This window comes from Mustela nivalis (genome assembly GCF_964662115.1).
Source record: "Mustela nivalis genome assembly, chromosome: X".
Lineage (NCBI taxonomy): Eukaryota > Metazoa > Chordata > Mammalia > Carnivora > Mustelidae > Mustela > Mustela nivalis.
Window position 1 is genome coordinate 94,916,353 of NC_139040.1, and position 19,070 is coordinate 94,935,422.

Consider the following 19,070-nt stretch of genomic DNA (forward strand, 5'->3'; position numbering starts at 1 on the left):
AAGTATCATATGGTTTCATTTATTTGTGGAGCATAGCAGATAGCATGGAGGACATGGGGAGTTAGAGAGGAGAAGGGAGTTGGGGGAAATTGGAAGGGGAGGTGAACCATGAGAGACTATGGACTCTGAAAAACAATCTGAGGGGTTTGAAGTAGCGGAGGGGGGGGGTTGGAGGTTGGAGTACCAGGTGGTGGGTATTATGGAGGGCATGGATTGCATGGAGCACTGGGTGTGGTGCAAAAATAATGAATACTGTTATGCTGAAAATAAATAAAAAATAAATTAAAAAAAAAAAGCAAAAAAAAATGTGTAAATTCTCTTTTGAAGCTTCTGGGTTTTTGTCTTCCTTAGGAACACTTCCCAACACCAAAATTTAAATAAATTTTTCTCTTATTTCCTTCCAGACTGTCACAGTTTTGTTTTTTAGATTTAGGTTTTTTCCTTAAAAAAACCTTTTTGAGGAAAATGTCAAACTTACTGTGATGCTGTGATTTATATTAAGAAAGATATATGGTCTTTATCCCTGTTTCTGGCATAGAGCTCCTAAAACCCTTGGATTCCCCTAAATAATAAGAGAAATAAAGGTGAAATAGGTGTCTTTTGTTATTCATATAGCAAGACCCTTTCAAGAACACCTGAGTTTCTGTTAATAAGATTACTTTCAGAAAGTCTCTAGATATCCCAGGGAGGAGGGTTTTTTGCCAGGGGCATCAACCTTGTGATTAGAAGGTTAGAATTTTGAATCCCCCTGCTCCTGCTGGTCCCACACTCCCACCTCTAGCAGAGGAGAGAGATTGAAGGTTGAAATAATCATCAGTGACCAATGATTTAAGCAAGGTGCCTAGGTAATGAAGTCTTCATAAAACCCTGAAAGGACTAGACTGGGAGAGGTTCTGGGTTGGTGAACACATGGGAATTTGGGGAGACTGGCACACCTGGAGAGGGCCTGGAAGCTCCTCCCACTTTCCCTATACCTTACTCTATACATCTCTTCCATCTGGCTGCTCTGAGTTACATGCTTTCCTAGTAAACTGGTGATCTAGTGAGCACCACGTTTCTGAGTCCTGTGAGCTGCTCTAGCAAAGTAAACAAACCCAGGGTAGAGTTTGCTGGAACCTCAGATCTATAGCCTGTTGGTCAGAAGCACAGGTAATAACATGGATTTGTGATTTTGGCATTAATTTTCCCTTTAGATCTTCTCACCAATCCCAGTCCCTGACTTAGAGATAACTATTAATAATTAGATAAGTTTTCTCTCAGATCTTTTACTGGACATTTACAAGCACACAGACTATTACTGAAATTGGAAGGAATACTGAAGATGGCCTGAGGTAAAAACTAGGTCATAAAATGCCATCTTAAAGTTGGTTTATGTATGTGCATGTGTGTATCCATAAGAGTTTACCCTTTGGTTTTGTGTATTTTTATCATTTTTTAACTTTTTAATTTATAATTGTGGTAAAATATACCTAAGAAATGTTACTATTTTAGTCATTTTTATGTCTACAAGTCAGTAGCATTAAGTACAGTCACGTTGGTGGCCAGCCATCAGTACTATCCATCTCCAGAACTTTTTTGTCATCCCAAACTGAGACTCTGTCCCCATTATGCAATAACTCCATATTACCCCTCCCCCAGCTCGGGGCAACCACCATCCTAATTTCTGCCTATTCTAGGTACCTTATATAAGTGGGATCATATTTGTCTTTTTATGTCTGGCTTGTTTCACTTAGCATAATGTCCTCAACGTTCATCTATGTTGTAGTATGTATTAGAATTTCGTTCATTTATTATTTATTTATTTATTAAGATTTTATTTTTAAATACTCTCTACACCCAGCGTGGGTCTTGAACTTATAACTCCAAGGTCAAAAGTCGCATGCTCTGCAGACTGCGCCAGACAGGCACCTGAATTTCATTCATTTTAAAAGCTGAACAATATTGTTTTTTATGTATAGCCTACTTTGTGTTTATCCATTCTTCTCTGGATGTGCGCTTGTGTTGTTTCCATCTTTTGGTTATTGTGAGTAAGGCTGCTATGAACACTGATGTTCAAGTATGTTTGTGTCCCTATTTGAGTATGTACCCAGTAGGATTGGTGGGTTGTATCGTAACTCGATGTTCAATTTTTAAGGCATCACCACACTGGTTTTGTGTATTTTAAACATCTACATTTATTTTCACTGGGGTTTTGCCCGAGATTGTATCAGTTTTACTTATTATTTTGGTGGGAATTTATGCCTTTAGACAATCATTACTTTAGAAAACATAGTATGTTTAGGTCTTCTTTTCTGTCCTTCCATAAAGTCTATACTTCTGTTTTTATAAGACTTACTTCATGGTGAATTCTAGGTATTTTGTGAGTTTCATGGCTATCATGAATGGTACCTCTTTTTCATACTTCCCTCCCTTCCTCTTTCCCTCTTCCTCTTCCCCCTCTCCTTTCATTCCTTTGGCTAACACAAGATGGCCCTTAACTAATACAGATGACTTCTTCATTGCTTATTCTGTTTCAGTGACAAAAATGTCTCAACCACCACGGCTGGTAGTTTTGACCAGGGACCTTAGTAGGTATGAAGCTCAGAAACAAAAGCCTTTTAGCCAGTGGACTCATTGGTGCTAATAAGCCAATTCATTTGCTAATGCTTAAAGTTAGGGTCTGTAATCAAAGGAGAGAGACTGATACAAATCGAAGGTCCACGCAAAGCTTTATTTCGTGCCAAGCATCGAGAATCAAACCAACCAGTTGGGGTCATCTCTTACAAAGAGGCAACGACCCTTCCCAGTCTCACAGATTAACTTTTATAGAGGTGGTTGAGCCTGGCTTATACACAGGTGGCCAATGAGATTGCAATACACAGGGAAAACTGCACAATAATGCTAGGTCGGCAATACGGGTGGCCAATTGAATTTCAGTTTACCATAGTAAATATATGCACGCCCTACTGATTGGATGTCTCCACCCGGCCTGGCCCGCCCTTGTATCTGGGCTTTGCAAGTAAGTTCCTCTGGGAGGGGCAGGTTCAATCTAAGTTCACAACCAAATGGCTCCCTCTGGCTAACCAGGCCCTTACATTCCCAATTAATGAAAAAAAATTAAAATTACGATGTTGGAAATTGGAATAAAATGTTAACGTATGTGTTCATATATTTCACATCTAAATTTTATAACTTGAAAATGATTTCTTTATTCAATCCCATAGGTAGATTTTTATGTTAAGCTATTTATGATGTGATCAGAAATTGTTGCATAGCAAGATACAGTTCCGTTTCCAGTGGTACCTACACTGTAAACTCATTGAGTGAACAGGATCTGAGGATACAAATCTTTCTTCATCTCCCATAATGTCTAACACAATGCCTTGCTTTTGGTAGGTACTCATACATAAGTGCTCAGTTTATGAAAGGAAGATGATTTTCACAAAGAAAATGCCTTTTTTAGAAGATTTATTTATTTATTTGAGTGAGTGAGTATACTCTATTTATAGAGTGAGTGAGCATACAAGGAGAGGAGCAGTAGAGGAAGAGGGAGAGGCAGGCTCCCCCTGAGCTGGGAGCCCAACCCAGGGCTCCATTCCAGGACCCTGAGATCATGACCTGAGCCAAAACCAAGAGTCTGACACTCAGCCAACTACACCACCCAGGCATCTAAGGAAAAGTAGACTGCTTTCTGTAGTTTTTTTTTTTTTTTTAAGATTTTATTTATTTATTTGACAGACAGAGATCACAAGTAGGCAGAGAGGCAGGCAGAGAGAGAGGAAGGGAAGCAGGCTCCCTGTGGAGCAGAGAGCCGGATGCGGGGCTCAATCCCAGAACCCTGAGATCATGACCTGAGCCGAAGGCAGAGGCTTTAACCCACTGAGCCACCCAGGCTCCCCTCTGTAGGGTTTTTTTGACCTACAGTTTGGCTGAGATATTCTTACCTTCTTAGCTAGATTTTATAGGAATATAACTGAAATAAACAATGCCATTAATATTCCCTTTCTTACCACTTGAGTGATTGAGGTTAAAAAAAAAAAAAAGGAAAGTGAAAGGTTTTGGAAACAGACAAAAAATTGAAATGTGTATTTTCTTGACCATAGGAGCTGGAAATCAACAACATTGAAGGAGAACATTTTAGTTGTCCAAAAGGTATAATCATTAAACGTATAATGATTTAGAATAACATAGTATACAAATTATTTTATCTATATGGGCATATTCTCCAAGCCCATGTAAACCACAAGAGTGATACAGCTCTCTCACTAGGTAAATGTCTGACCTTGAGCAGATTCTTAAAAGAACTGAACCTTGGTTTTCCCATCTGTAATATAGGAGCATTGCTAGGGTTTCATTCAGCTTTAATTAAAACCAATGTTAATGTTATATGGTAAAATCAGATATCAGATCTTGACAAAGAAGTGAGTCCTCCAGGGTGAAAAGTTATTTACAGATTTCAAGTCAATAAATATGCACATGATATAATTTAGTAGTCAGATGGACGCTAGCCACCAAAGAAGTTTCCTAAGCAAGGTGGTGAGATTTAGGGTCTGGGAGACTTCCTTCCTCCCATCTCTTTATATTTTCCTGTCAAATACATGCTTGCACTTTAAACTGTCAACTAGTTCTATAAAGCATTGTTATGAAAAACCACTTTTACTTTTTACATGATTATTTTGGTACTTTCCTCCTTCTCTCTAGATCAGTGCCATCCAATACAAATAAAACCCAAGCCACATGCATAATTTAAAATTTTCTGATAACCACGTTAAAAAAGTAAAATCTAACATGTGCAAATAATTTTAATAATACATTTTATTGAACTCAATAGATCCAAAACATCATCAATTTATCATGTAATCAATACAAGAAATCGCTGAGATAGCTTACATTTACTAAGTCTTGGAAGTCCAGTGTGTGTGTTACACTTAGGGCACATTTCAAGTCACATTAGGGCACATTTCAACTCAAAAGTTTCATTGGAAATACTTATTCTATATTTAGATTTCATAAAATTTACTATCAAAAAAGTAGATTCACGTGCTCAAGTTATTCCAAACATTAAATTAAGAATTTCCCAATAACTTGACTGAATGGCCAATTTTTAAAATTTAAATTAGACTAAATTAAATTAAATTAAACCAACATTAAAAAAAATCTGTTTCTAATTTCCATATTTCCAGCGCTCAATATTCCCAGGTGGTTAGTGACTACCATATTGAACAGAGCAGTTTTAGGTAACATGTTTTCATTACTATTTCTTTATTTTTCATTTTTAGGCATGCATGAACAATGATCCTTCCACCGTGAAGGATGGAGAAGTGGGGAGGAGAAAATCAAATTCATGGGATTAGGTCTCCCTTTTGGTGCTGTAATCAAATTATTACATTTAAATAACTTGATCATAATTGTTTCTTTCTATAAGAAATTTGTACTGAAAAATATTTTAATGCTCAGCTTGATTTCATGACCAAATTTATGTGAATTGCTAGGTACATATAACTAATAGAACTTGGGATGAGGCACGGCAGATTGTAGTTTCCAAAGAAGGTCATATAGTATATACTATCCCACTTAACTCCCCTTAGAACATGATCTTGACATTCTTCCCATCAAGAGGTAGGTCCGTGTTCTGTCCCCTTCAAACAAGGTAGGCTTTTGACCAACAGAATACAGCAGCAGTGACACCATAAGACTTCTAGGGTTATGGGGTGCCTGGGTGGCTCAGTTGGTTAAGCATCCACCTTTGGCTCAGGTCATGATCTCAGGGCCCTGTGTTTAAGCTCCACATCGGGCTCCCTGCTCAGCAGGGGAATAAATCTGCTTCTCCCTCTCTCCCCCTCCCCATTCATGCTTCCTCTCTCTCAAATAAAAATAAATAAAATCTTAAAAAAAAAAAAAAAAGACTTCTAAGACTTGGTCCTGAAAGGTGATGCGTCCCCCACCTGTTTTGCTAGAATATTCTATCTTGAAGCAGGTAGCAGCTATGTAAGTAGTGTGACTCCCCTGAGTCTGTGAAAGCAGCCAACACAGAGAGACTACACTGAGAGATGCTGAGATTACATGAGGAAACTAAACCTGGTCAGACCAGCTCTTCCAGCACCAACCACCATTTGACCGTAACCCAGTGAGAGAGCTCAAACTAGAACATCCCAGATGAGACCTTCCCAAGATCCTGACCCACAGAAACCATGCAAAGTAAAATGTATGCTGTTGTTTTATCTCTAAATCTGTGGTGATGTGTTATTGAACAATAGTAACCAGAACACAAGGTGTTACTCATTTTTGGGGGGACATTTTGGTGGCCTTTCTCTGGAATTCAGCTTCTTAATCTAAGTGATAGCTAAGGTCCCTTACAGTGCCAGTGTTCTTTTGTTATATCCACCTTGTGCCTCATTTCGAACATTTGGGAAGTGAGGTTTCGTTGGTTGGCATTTGAGTCCTGTTCGATGTCAAAAACAATTTCATCACGATTTTAAAATCTTCTACCATCATCATAAGTTACACTTCAAAGCATTTTTAACTTTTCAAAAAATGTTTTTATGTGCATTATTTTGTTGAATCCTCCCAAAAGACCTAGGAACTAAGCAGGATGGGTATTAATGAGTGAGAAATTAAAAAGCAAGAAGGTTGCATAGACAACATATACTTGAATAACAGACTGGCAGAATTGGGAGGATCCTGAATGATAATTCATTTTGAGAGATAAGGAGAGAGGTGTGGAAATTTTAAATGACTTGTCTGCATTCAAATAGGTGACGGAAAATTAAAACTAATTTCTCTTTTTAAAAAAAACGATTTATTTGGGACGCCTGGGTGTCTCAGTTGGTTAAGCATCCAAATCTTGATTTCAGCTCAAGTCATGATCTCAGGGTCCTGGGATGGAGCCCCAGGTTGGGCTCCCTGCACAGCATGAAGTCTTCTTGTCTCCCTTCTCCTCTGCCCCTCTCCCACTCGCAGGAGCTCTCTCACTCTCTCTCAACTCCAATAGTTGAGACAGAGAGAGAGCAAGTGCATGTGTGTGTATAGGAGGAAGCATACTCCCTCATGAGTGTGAAGTCTGTCTGACATGGGGCCCCCAAGGTCATGACCTGAGCTGAAGGCAAGAGTCAGATGCTTAATGAACTGAGCCTCCCAGCCGCCCCAAAACTAAAATCTTCTGATCTTGGTTTAACTCATTAAAATTGCACTCAATTTTGCTTTAGATTAATGCCCTGATTATGTCCAAATTTATTTTACCCTGAAACATACTAAGTTGTATGGAGTTTGACAGAAACCTGCTATTCTTATGTTAATCAAAATTTTTCTTTTTATTCCTTATTTGCTGTCTTTAAAACTTTGTTAGTGTCTAAAACATTTCACCAAAGTGTTTCATTTCAGTGTTAACTCAGACACAAGTGATGATAATTATGTTCCAAAGTTTAGAAAATTATGCACAAATTATCAATTAAGCAAATGCTTCAACAGCTATATGCCTCATCAAGAGAAATTATGCAAACTCTGGGAGAATGACAATTTTACACAAGATGTTTTTATTTATTACATTTCCTAAATTGTTGTGAATAATCTCCAATAACTTTATCAAAATATTACACCATTTACATTCCAGATGAAATTTTGTGATCAGAGAGTTTTCTCGAATATATTATAAATATGACACGCTGACCCCAATCTCATGCATGGATGATGTATGAAAAGTTTGTCAAGCTCGTCGTATCTTAGAGTGAACTCTTGTTTCCTGCACATCTGCTTTTTCCTCAGTGTTTGTTGTGTTGAATAACACTACCATCCGCTGTTTCCTCATCTGAGTTAGAAATCTTATAATAAGTTCTAGTGTCTTCTTCTTCCTTCACTATATCTCATGTCACACAAATCCCATTGACTCTGTCTTTGAAATCTTCTCATGAATCTCTCTTGTTCATTCCCATCCCAATTTAAGTTCATATTCAGACAAAAGCTTTAAAAGGCTACACATACAGGCACGTCTCATGTTATTGTGCTCCACATTATTGTGCTTCACAGATATTGCAGGGTTTTTTTTTTTTTTTTTTTTTTTTTACAAATTGAAGTTTTGTGACAACCCTGCATCGAACAAGTCTGCACACCAACGGTGTTTGCTCTCTTACTGTCTCTGTGTCACATATTGGTAATTCTCACAATATTTCAAACATTTTCATTATTATTATACTTGGTATGGTAATCTGTGATCAGTGATTACAACTTACTGAAAGCTCAGCATGGCTAGCATTTTTAGCAATAGTATTTTTAAACTAAGGTACATACATTGTTTTTTTTAGACATAATGCTATTGCACACTCAATAGACTACAGTTTAGTGTAAATATAACTTTTATATGCTCTGCGAACCAAAAAATGTACTTGACTAACTTTATGTTGACATTCACTTTATTGCTGGTGGTCTGGAACTGAACCCATGATTTCTCTGAGATATGCCTCTAAGTTGTTTAAAACAGAGTTTTCTTGAATTTGTTTGGGGCCTTTGCACCATTCCATTTGGTTTAATAAGACAGACTTTTATTGAGCACCTACTATGTGCTAGACAATATGTTACATTTTGGAGGGTACAAAGATAATTATGAAACATGGTTCAGGCCCTTAAAAGGCAGATATCAAGAAAAAATAATTATAATACAGTTAAAGACAAAGCAGAAAAATGTCTATGATATAGATGTTATTGATCTAGAAAGAGTTTATGAAAGTGGTTTCAAGGGAGTTTTGATGATTTGGAGGCAGACCAGTGCTGGAATGCTGTTGTTAGCCAAAGACAACTTGTAAAACGTTATGGAATTGGCTTCCTGATGAGATAGCACACAATATACCCTCTCTTGTTTAAATTCATAACATTGATAAAGATGATGCAAAAGGAAAAAAGGAAAAACACATAGCCACACATAAAAGCAGGATGAATAGCTGCTTGGACAGAGACTGAACAGAGACAGAAATTGATGAGGGGGTAAAGCCTAAGGTTTGGGAGGCTCTGGGGTTGGAAGGGTAAAAGGAGTTTATTAGAATCCATACAAGAAGAAAAATGGTAATGGGGTCCCTGTTTAAACCCAATGGCTGGTCTGCTGCTTCCTCATCTCATAAAGAGGCTGCGGGGGGGGGGGGGAGGGGAAGAAGCTATGTCCAGCAATTTGTAAGTCTATGGCTTTCAGCAAGCTATAGATCTAAGAAGGTTGGGGAGGGGGCACAAATACAGTCTTGGCACCTGCAGTGGAATCAGGTGACCCACTGGACACCATCTGACAAGACTTCAAAAGTGCCATCATAAAACCTGATTTTGTACTCAGTTCCCTGAGAGTGAGATGATACATGGGAAAAAGATGGAGGAAGATGGAGTCCACCCATGTGCCTTTCAAAAGACTCTATCAGCCAAAATGCCAAAAATATGTACAGAAATCTAGGGTCAAGAAAGATAAACTATAAATCAATAATTTGGTGGTGAATTAATTATAGGCAATCTTAACTTGTGGAACAGTCAATGAAAGATTTAAAAAGAAATACATTAGGATGTTCAAAGAGAAGAATGACAGAATAGTTTTTATTCACAAGTACATGGAATTATAAATAAAAATAAGCAGAAAAGAAACAAGCATGGGTGGATGTGAAAAAGAATCAAGTATGCATTTTGAAATAAAAAACACAATTGAAAACTTGAAACATAATAGGATAAACTAGATCAAACACAAACAGGGGGACAGTTTGGAGAATTAAAAGGTAGTCTGGATGAACTCCCCTAAAACAACACAAAAAGAAAAAAAGATTGACAACAAATATGAACGTAGTTAAGAGACATGGAGGATAAAAATAGAAATTCTAAACTAAGAGAGTTGGGGAAATGGAAGAAAGGCACTATTTCAAGATGTAAAAGCTGATAATTTTCCAAAATTCAAGACATGAGTTTTTGGATCAAAAGTGCTAAATACCAAACCAGATTAAAAAAAAAAAAAAAAAAACTACAGCCAAGAAACACTGAAGTGAAGTTGCAAAGTATCAGTGATAAAGAGAAAATCTCAAAGATTACTGCATAGAGGGAAAAATTCCTTGTAAATGTACAATGATATGTCTAACAGTAGAGTCCTCATGATATTTACAGACAATAGAGTAGTATCTTCAAGGTATTGAGGGGAATAATGGCAACCTAGATATTTATTTCCTGTTAAAATGTCATTTTCAAAAAATGAAGACAAAATAAGGACCTTTTCATACATACCTACTAGAAGAATTATTGAATGAAGCCAGAGGGAAGATGTGGAGTATAAGAAATAGCAATGGGAATAGAAATTGACAAAAGATGTCAGCACATTTAACTGACTGTTGAATATTACCTTAAAAAGAAAACATTTTATTGTATTTATCATATTAAGAAAGCAACTCTAGATAACAATGTAAATACCATGGAGAGATATGTTATTTAATAGAGAGTTAAAGGGTATTAAAACCTGTGTTATGTTCAGGAGGGGATAAAAATACTGAATAAATTTAGAGTTTGCTAGAAAAATTTATAGTGAAGAATGGTTGTAATCTTTAGGGATAAGAACTGAAGTCACAGAAATGCAATCTGTAATTCCCATACTGGAAGAGGCAGGAAAAGAAGAAACATGATAGTAAACAGAAAACAAATGCTAATAAGATAAAACTGGTCCAAGTGTATCAGCAATTCTCAGAAATGCTTACAGGTAGATTGAATACATGACAAAGACTGTCTGATTGAGTAAATGGAACAGAATCCAACTACAGTCAGCCCATAAAAGCCACAGCTAAACAAAATAATGCAGAAAATTTTAAAATACAGAGATGGAAACCATTTCTTCGACTTTTATTTTACTAACAACATCATTTCAAACAGAATTACGAGGAGACATTTACAATGAACAATTAGCATAGTGAGAATTTAACAAATCTCGGGGTTGCTGTGTGGGTTAAGCCTCTGCCTTCGGCTCAGGTCATGATCTCAAGGTCCTGGACTCGCATTGGGCTCTCCGCTCAGCGGGAAGCCTGCTTCCCCCTCTTTCTCTCTGCCTGCCTCTCTGCCTACTTGTGATCTCTGTCCATCAAATAAATAAATAAAATCTTAAAAAAAAAAACAAGAAGCAAAACAAAAACAACAAAAAAAGAATTTAACAAACTTCTTTCTTCTGATTTATGTTGATAGGTTCTATAAACTAAAATAAAAGGAAGAATATAAAAATAAATATACAAGGGCACCTAGGTGGCTCAGTTGGTTAAGGATCTGACTCTTGATCTCAGCTCAGGTCTTGATCTCAGGGTCGTGAATTCAAGCCCTGAATTGGGGTCCGTGCTAGGCATGGAGCCTATTTCAAAAATAAACAAATAAACAAATAAATAAATTATACACACACACACACACACACAGAATATAGAGGTTCAAAATAGAACTTAGAAAGTAAAAAAACAAGCTTGATCTAATATTAATGTAAAATTAATATTGTAAAATTAATGTAAAAATTAATGTAAAATAATGTAAAATTAATGTAATTGTAAAATTAATGTAAAAATTTTTTGTGCCTAAAAAATGGAGAATATATATTCTTTTCAGTACTCCATTCATCATATGAACATAGTATAACATTAATACCAAAACAGGACAAGGATTACATGGGAAAATTATAAACAAGTCTCATTTATGAACAGTGATGTAAAAATCTTAAATGAAATACTAGCCACTCAAGTCTGAAAATATGTGAAAATAATAATAATTCGTGACCAAGTAGGATTTACCATAGGAATAAAAAGAACACAACATCTGAGAATCTATTAATATAGTGCACCACAATAACAGATTAAGACAGAAATAGGGAGACCTGGCTGGGCCTTGCAACTCTTGACCTTGGGGTTGTGCATTTGAGCCTTGCTTTGGGTAGAGAGATTATTTAAAAATAAAATCTTTAATAATTTTTAAATAAAAGAGAAACATATATATATGCATATATAATCAGTTCAAATACATGCAGAGAAGACAGTATAAAAATTAATAAAGCCTTAGTTTTAACTGCATCTGCCAAGATTAATTCCTTAAAAGATCTGGAAGAGCAATACTGGTAAAATAATTATTGAAGTTTGATGATGAAGATTCATTACATTATTTCATCTACTTTTGCATGAGTTCAATTTTCTATAATAAAAGGCTTTAAAATTAAAAAAAATAATCTGAAGCTAATCAGACAAAATGCTGGGTGGATATATGGCTATTTTCTATCTTTTTTTTTTTTTTTAAGATTTATCCATTCAGGGGCACCTGGGTGGCTCAGTGGGTTAGGCCACTGCCTTCAGCTCAGGTCATGATCTCAGGGTCTTGGGATCGAGTCCCGCATCCGGCTCTCTGCTCAGCAGGAGCCTGTTTCCTCCTCTCTCTCTCTGCCTGCCTCTCTGCCTACTTGTGATCTCTGTCTGTCAAATAAATAAATAAAATATTTAAAAAAAAAAAGATTTATCCATTCATTTTAGAGGAGGAGGCACAGGGAGAGTGGGGGAGAGAATCCCAAGCAGACTCTCTAGCAAATTCAGAGCCCAATGCAGGGCACGATCCCCGAACCCTGAGATCACGACCTGAGCCAAAATCAAGTGTCAGATGCCTAACTCACTGAGCCACCCAGGTTCTCTATACTTTTTTATGTTTAAAATATCTCACAGTTTAAAAACAATTAAAAACACACAAAAACAGAGTCAGTGGAGCTTCAAGAACTCCCAAGAAGCAAGGTTTTTTTGGATCTATGCATACTTTGATCTGGAGTCAGGAAATAGGTGCAAATAATACCAGAGAAGTAGGAAAGGTTTTGGGTTTTGTGGACTATGATAAGAAAATTACACTTCCTCCTGCAGGAAATGGACAGTAACTGAGGGACTGGGAGAGAGAAGCTTTGCATGGGATATTGTCATAATAATAATAATAACAACAAAAACAACAACCACAAACATATTTATGTAGGTAATACTTATGTAACACCTGTTCTGTGCTAGGCTCTGTTATAAGTGCTTTATACATACTGACTCGCTTAATATTCACAACAATCCTTGGTTCTACTCTAAGTCCACTTTATAGATGAGAAAACAAGGGCACAGAGAAGTTAAATAACTTGCCAAGGTCACGCAGCTAGTAACTGACTTCAAGGATTCCCACAATGAGTCAGCTTCTGAGACTACGCTCTATGCCCATGCTGCCGAATATGGTAGTGGCTAACTTTACTTAATTTAAATTCATTAAAATTAAATAAACTGAACATTCATTTCCTCAGTTGCACTCGCCAAATTTTATGTGCTCAATACCCACATATAGCTAATGCTATTGAACAGCACAGATAAAGTTTCCATGGCTGCAGAAAGTTCTATCACACAGCACTGCTTTAGTCTTGTTATTACTAATATTACCACTTTATATCTGACTTCTAGAGGCACTAAATTTATTTTGACATTCATCAAACCAGGGTCTCTTGACCTAAGCACGGTTGATATTTTGGGCAGGGTAGTTATTTATTATGGGTGACTGTCCTGTGCTTTTTGGGATGTTGACCAGCATCCCTGGCCTCTCGCCACTAGTTACCAGCACCCTCTACCCCAACTTATGAGAGCCAACATTTCCAGAAATTGCCAGATATTACCTATGGTGTGTGTGTTTTGTGTGTGTGTGTGTGTGTGTGTGTTTAAGAGAGAGAGAGAGACAGACAGAATTGCCCACGGTTGAATTAGTATTAAATTTACAGAGACAATATTCTGGGCTAATGTATCACCTCTACTTCAATCCTTAAAAGTGTGTCCATGGAAACCTGTCTTAATGAGGTCACGGTGATACACACAAGAGTTGTGAATAAAAATCAGAAATTCTTACTTGAAATAGTTGTCACATCTGTGGTCTTGGTGACATTTTCTTTAGTGGTTTTTAGAAAAGGACAAACTCACAGTCATATTTGCAGTTTTCTGGCCCTAGCTACTCCCCTGGCTCCTAACACCATAGATTAATTTTCCCTGTTTTTGAACTTCATATCAAGGGTTGGCCTACTTTTTTCTTAAGGAGCCAGGTAATAAATATTTTAGCATGCAGGCCAGATGGTCTCTGTCACAACTACTCAGAGCTGTAGTTGTAGGGCTAAAGCAGCTAATGATGATCCACAAATGAATGAGTGTGACCGTGTTCTAATAAAACTTTAATTATAAAAACAGGTGGACAGCCCATGAGCTATAGTTTGAGGACCCTTGCTTTGTATCAGTGGAGTCATGTAGATGGTATTATTTTTTGTGGTCTGGCTTCTTCTCCTTTTTCTACTTCTTCTCCTACTTCTCCTCCTCCTCCTTCTACTTCTTCCTCTTCTCAGACCTTATTTATTTGAGAGAGTGAGTGTGAGTGAGAGAGAGAAAGAGAGAGAGAGAGAGCATGAGAAGGGGGAGGGTCAGAGGGAGAAGCAGACTCCCCGCCGAGCAGGGAGCCCGATGTAGGGCTCCATCCAGTAACTCAATCCTGGGACTCTGGGATCATGACCTGAGCTGAAGGCAGATGCTTAGCTGACTGTGCCACCCAGGTGCCCCTGGTCTGGCTTCTTTTGCTCAATGTGGTGTTTGTGAAATTCAATCAGTGCTATTATTTATAGTTGTAGTTCATCATTCTTATTGCTCTGTAGTGTTCTGTGGTATGAATGAACTAAATGGATTTATTTATCCATCCCACCATTGACTGACACTTGGGTTATTTCCAGTGAGAGGTTTCTTGTAAAAAGTGCTGCTGTGGATATACGTGTGGTTATTAATACCTAGGAGTAGGATTGCTGTTCCAAGTATGATCATATTTAGCAAAAACTGTTAAATGGTTATCTGAAGTGATTATACCAATTCCTACCAGGAAGCCTGTGGGAGATCCAGATGCTCTATATCCTTGCTAACATCTGATATTATATATCCTTCTCATTTTATTCCTGCTGGAGTGTGGGTGGAAGTATTGCCTTATGGGTAGAAGTATGGCATTTTTATTTGCATCCGCCTTAAACTATTTGCAATACCCAAACTAGAATGTCGTGTATAGGCATTACCTATAAAAGAACATACTGAAAAAATATTATTTCAGTATTGCTCTGTAATATTTTAATACTTACTTCTCTAGTCCTAGGATGAACCAAAGCTTAAAAGTTAGTATTTAGGGGCGCCTGGGTGGCTCACTGGGTTAAAGCCTCTGCCTTCAGCTCAGGTCATGATCTCAGAGTCCTGGGATTGAGCCCCACATCGGGTTCTCTGCTCAGTGGGAAGCCTGCTTCCCACCCCCCACCTCTGCTTGCCTCTCTGCTTAGTTGTGATCTCTCTCTGTCAAATAAATAAATAAATAAAATCTTAAAAAAACGTTAGTCTTTAGACAGAAAGTCATCATCAGAACATTAAAAAAAAAAAACCATTTTTACTGTTTGAAGCCAACACTTGAATTAATTTAATCCTACAGTACCTATTCTTTATTTCACAGAACTAATTATTATCTCTGTCAAACCTGCAACAGCTACTGAATTTTTCACTGGAGGTAATAATAACCCCCATGATTTTACTCATTCAGACCAAAATGATCAGTCATATTTGACTTTTCTCTGTCTTAACCAGCACGCTGGTTCTAGCATTGCAGGGACTCTGTCATCTGTCTCTGCCATAGACCCCAATTCAAGCTCTCATTACTTTAGACTAGACCAATCCCAAGAGGGAGGGTATAACTCCTTTTGATGGCCCACCTTCTCCTCAGAGACCATTGGCATGCGTTGTAAACCTGTGTACCTTAGTCAGTGGCAGAGATCTGCATTCACCAATGTCTCTATACCCCCTGGTATGGCTCAGTGTCCTGCTCCATGACTACCCCAAATATTCCATTATGGTTAATTTTATACATCAAGGGGACTGGGCTAAGGGATGCCCAGATAGCTAGTAAAACATGGTCTCTGAGTATGTCAGGGAGATGAGCATTGGAATCAGTTGACTGAGTAAAGAAGATCTCCCTCACCAATGTGGGTGGGCCTCATCCAATCAGTTGAAGGCCTGAATAGAATAAAAAGGTGAAGGAATAGCTAATTTGCTCTCTGCTTAAGCTGGAACCTTCATCTTCTCTTTCTTTTCTTTTCTTTTTAAAAGATTTTATTTATTTATTTGACAGAGAGAGATCACAAGTAGGCAGAGAGGCAGGCAGAGAGAGAGAGGAGGAAGCAGGCTCCCTGCCAAGCAGAGAGCCCGATACGGGACTCGCTCCCAGGCCCCTGAAATCAATGACCTGAGCCAAAGGCAGAGGCTTAACCCACTGAGCCACCTAGGCGCCCTTCTCTTTCTTTTGGACATCAGCCCTTCAGTTCTTGGGCAGTTGTACTTGGACTGAAACTTATACTACCAGCTATCCTGGTTCTCAGGCTTTCAGGTTTGGAGTGGAACATCACCACCAGTTCCCCTGGGCTTCTGGCTTGCAGATGGCAGCTGATGGGACTTCTCAGCCTCATTGCATGAACCCCTGGCTCATGGTCCTCTGTGGTCCCTCAGAAGACAAAAACCCATCTCTGGGTAAACCTAACCCTCTACCTACTCTATGCCGGCCTTCACAGTTGGGTGTGGTTGGGAAAGAAATCCACAATTGTAACAAGTAGTCTCACTTTAAATATATCTTATTTGGGATTATTTTGTAATTCCCCTTTAAAACATCTTTTGATAAAGAAACTCTCAATGTTATTGTAACTCAATTTATACATACTTTTTTACATTTGGTGTTTTGAGTGCCTCGTTCAAGAACTATTTCCTTACCCCATGCTTATGAGTGGCCTGAGGACTGGAGTCTTGAAAAGACTACCCTTGGTCAGGTTTTTCTGCCCATCTGCTCAAGAGTACACCAGAGAGCAATGGCTACAGAATTCATTGTAGGATTTAAAAAAATGTAATAATTTTTGAGCATCTACTATTCATGATGACTGAAAGGGGTTTTTGATGTGTTTTAAAACAGTTTTGGGGTGCCTGAGAGGCTCAGTGGGTTAAGCATCCAACTCTTGATTTTGGCTCAGGTCATGATCCCAGGGTCATGAGATCCAGCCTGGCACGGGGTCTACACTGAGCACAGAGTCTGCTTGGGGTTCTCTCTCTCCCTCTCCCTCTGCTCCAAACCCCACTCCTCTCCATCTTGAATAGATAAAATCTTTTTTTTAAAAAAAGATTTTATTTATTTTACAAAGAGAGAGGGAACGCAAGCAGAAGGAGTGGGAGAGGGAGAAGCAGGCTTCCTGTCCAGTGGGAAGCACGATGTGGGGCTTGATGCCAGGACCGCGGGATCATGACCTGAGCTGAAGGCAGATACTTAATGACTGAGCCATCCAGGTGCCCCTCAAAAAAGTAAAATCTTTAAAAAATAAAAATAAAAGTTGTATATCATGAAAATTTTCAGCCATACACAAAAATACCATTTATTAACCAGTTTCAACAATGACCAATTTACCATTCTTGTTTCCTCTATCCTGCTCCCATTTTTCTCTTTCTCTGGAGTATTTTAAGATGTATCTCAGACACCACATCCCTGTATCAATAAAAGCTTTCATAAGTACTTGCAATTAAAAAAAATATATAACCACAATACTTTTATCATACCTATTAAAATTAATTATAAGTCCTTAATATCTCACCTGTATCTCAGCTTTCCCTAAATGTCTTAGTTTTTTTTTTTTTTTTTTTTAATAATTAGGTTGTTTGAATCAGAATCCAAACTTAGTTTACACATTTTGTTTGGTTGATATACCTGTTAAGTCTCTTTCAGGGTCATTGCTTTAAGAAATGTCTATGTTCTCCATTTGGCCAGTCCCAGGTTTATGCTATCATTTAGTCTTCCTCTACACCTATCCCATATTTTCATATACTCCTGCGGAAGCTTGATTGAATTCAAATTTCGTGCTTTTGGCAAGAATACCACATAGGTAGCATTGTATACTTCCCATTGCATCACATCAGGACATTTCACTTTGTGTGCTCAGAGTTTAGGTGCTGTCAGTTTGATCTGACATTTCACCTAATGGATTTAGCAGTCATTGATGATCTTTGTCTCATTCCATGATTACATTTGGGGTTGCAGAATGGTAACATCCTACTTCTAACATTCAATTTTCATTTATTGCCTAGAATTGTTTAAATATTTTATCTATTTATTTGAGAGAGAGAGAGAGAGTGAGCAGGAGGGAGAGGGAGAGAAAATCTGAAGGAGACTCCATACTGAGCTCAGACCTGGGCACAGGACTCAATCCCATGACCATGAGATCATAACTTGAGCTGAAACCAAGAGTCAGACACTTAACTGACTGAGTCACTCAGGTGCCCCTAGAATTATTTCATAAAGAAGAATGTTCTCCTACATATTATTACGTTGTGTTATTTTCCCCACTCCAATCAAAAGTTGAAATCCAAATCCCCAGTGTTACGGTTTTTGGAAATGGTGCCTTTGGGAGGTCATTAGGTCACGAGGGTGGAATCTTTGGGAATGTGATTAGTGCCATTATAAGAAGAGACATGACAGAACTTGTGTCTTCTCTCTGCTCTTCGCCATGTGATGAGACAGCAAGAAAATGACCCTGGCTATAAAAAAGATCTGCTAGCACCTTCATCTCGGACACCCCAGCTTCCAGAACTGTAAGAATTAAATTTACTATTATTATTTTTTGCTATTTAAGCCACTCAGCTTATGGTAACTTGTTTTAGCAATCCAAACAGACTAAGATACTTTGAAATACAGTTTGTGCCAGAAAAACAGGATACATTTTTTATTTTTTTCCTTCTTAGATTAGTTTTCTATTGTTATATAAAAAAATCACCACAAATGTAGTATGGTAGCTTTAATAACATTCATTTATTATTTGACAGTTCTAGCAGTCAAAGTCTCACGAGGGCAAAGTCAATGTACTGGCTGGGCTGGAATCTTATTTGGAAGTTCTGGAGAATCTGCTTCCAAACTCATTTGGGGTTTAGCAGAATCCAGTTGCTTGCTATTATAGTTCTGAGGTTCCTGTTTCTTTGCTGGTTGTCACCAGAGGCCACTATCTGCTTCTAGAGACCACCTGCATTCCTTCTCATGTGGCC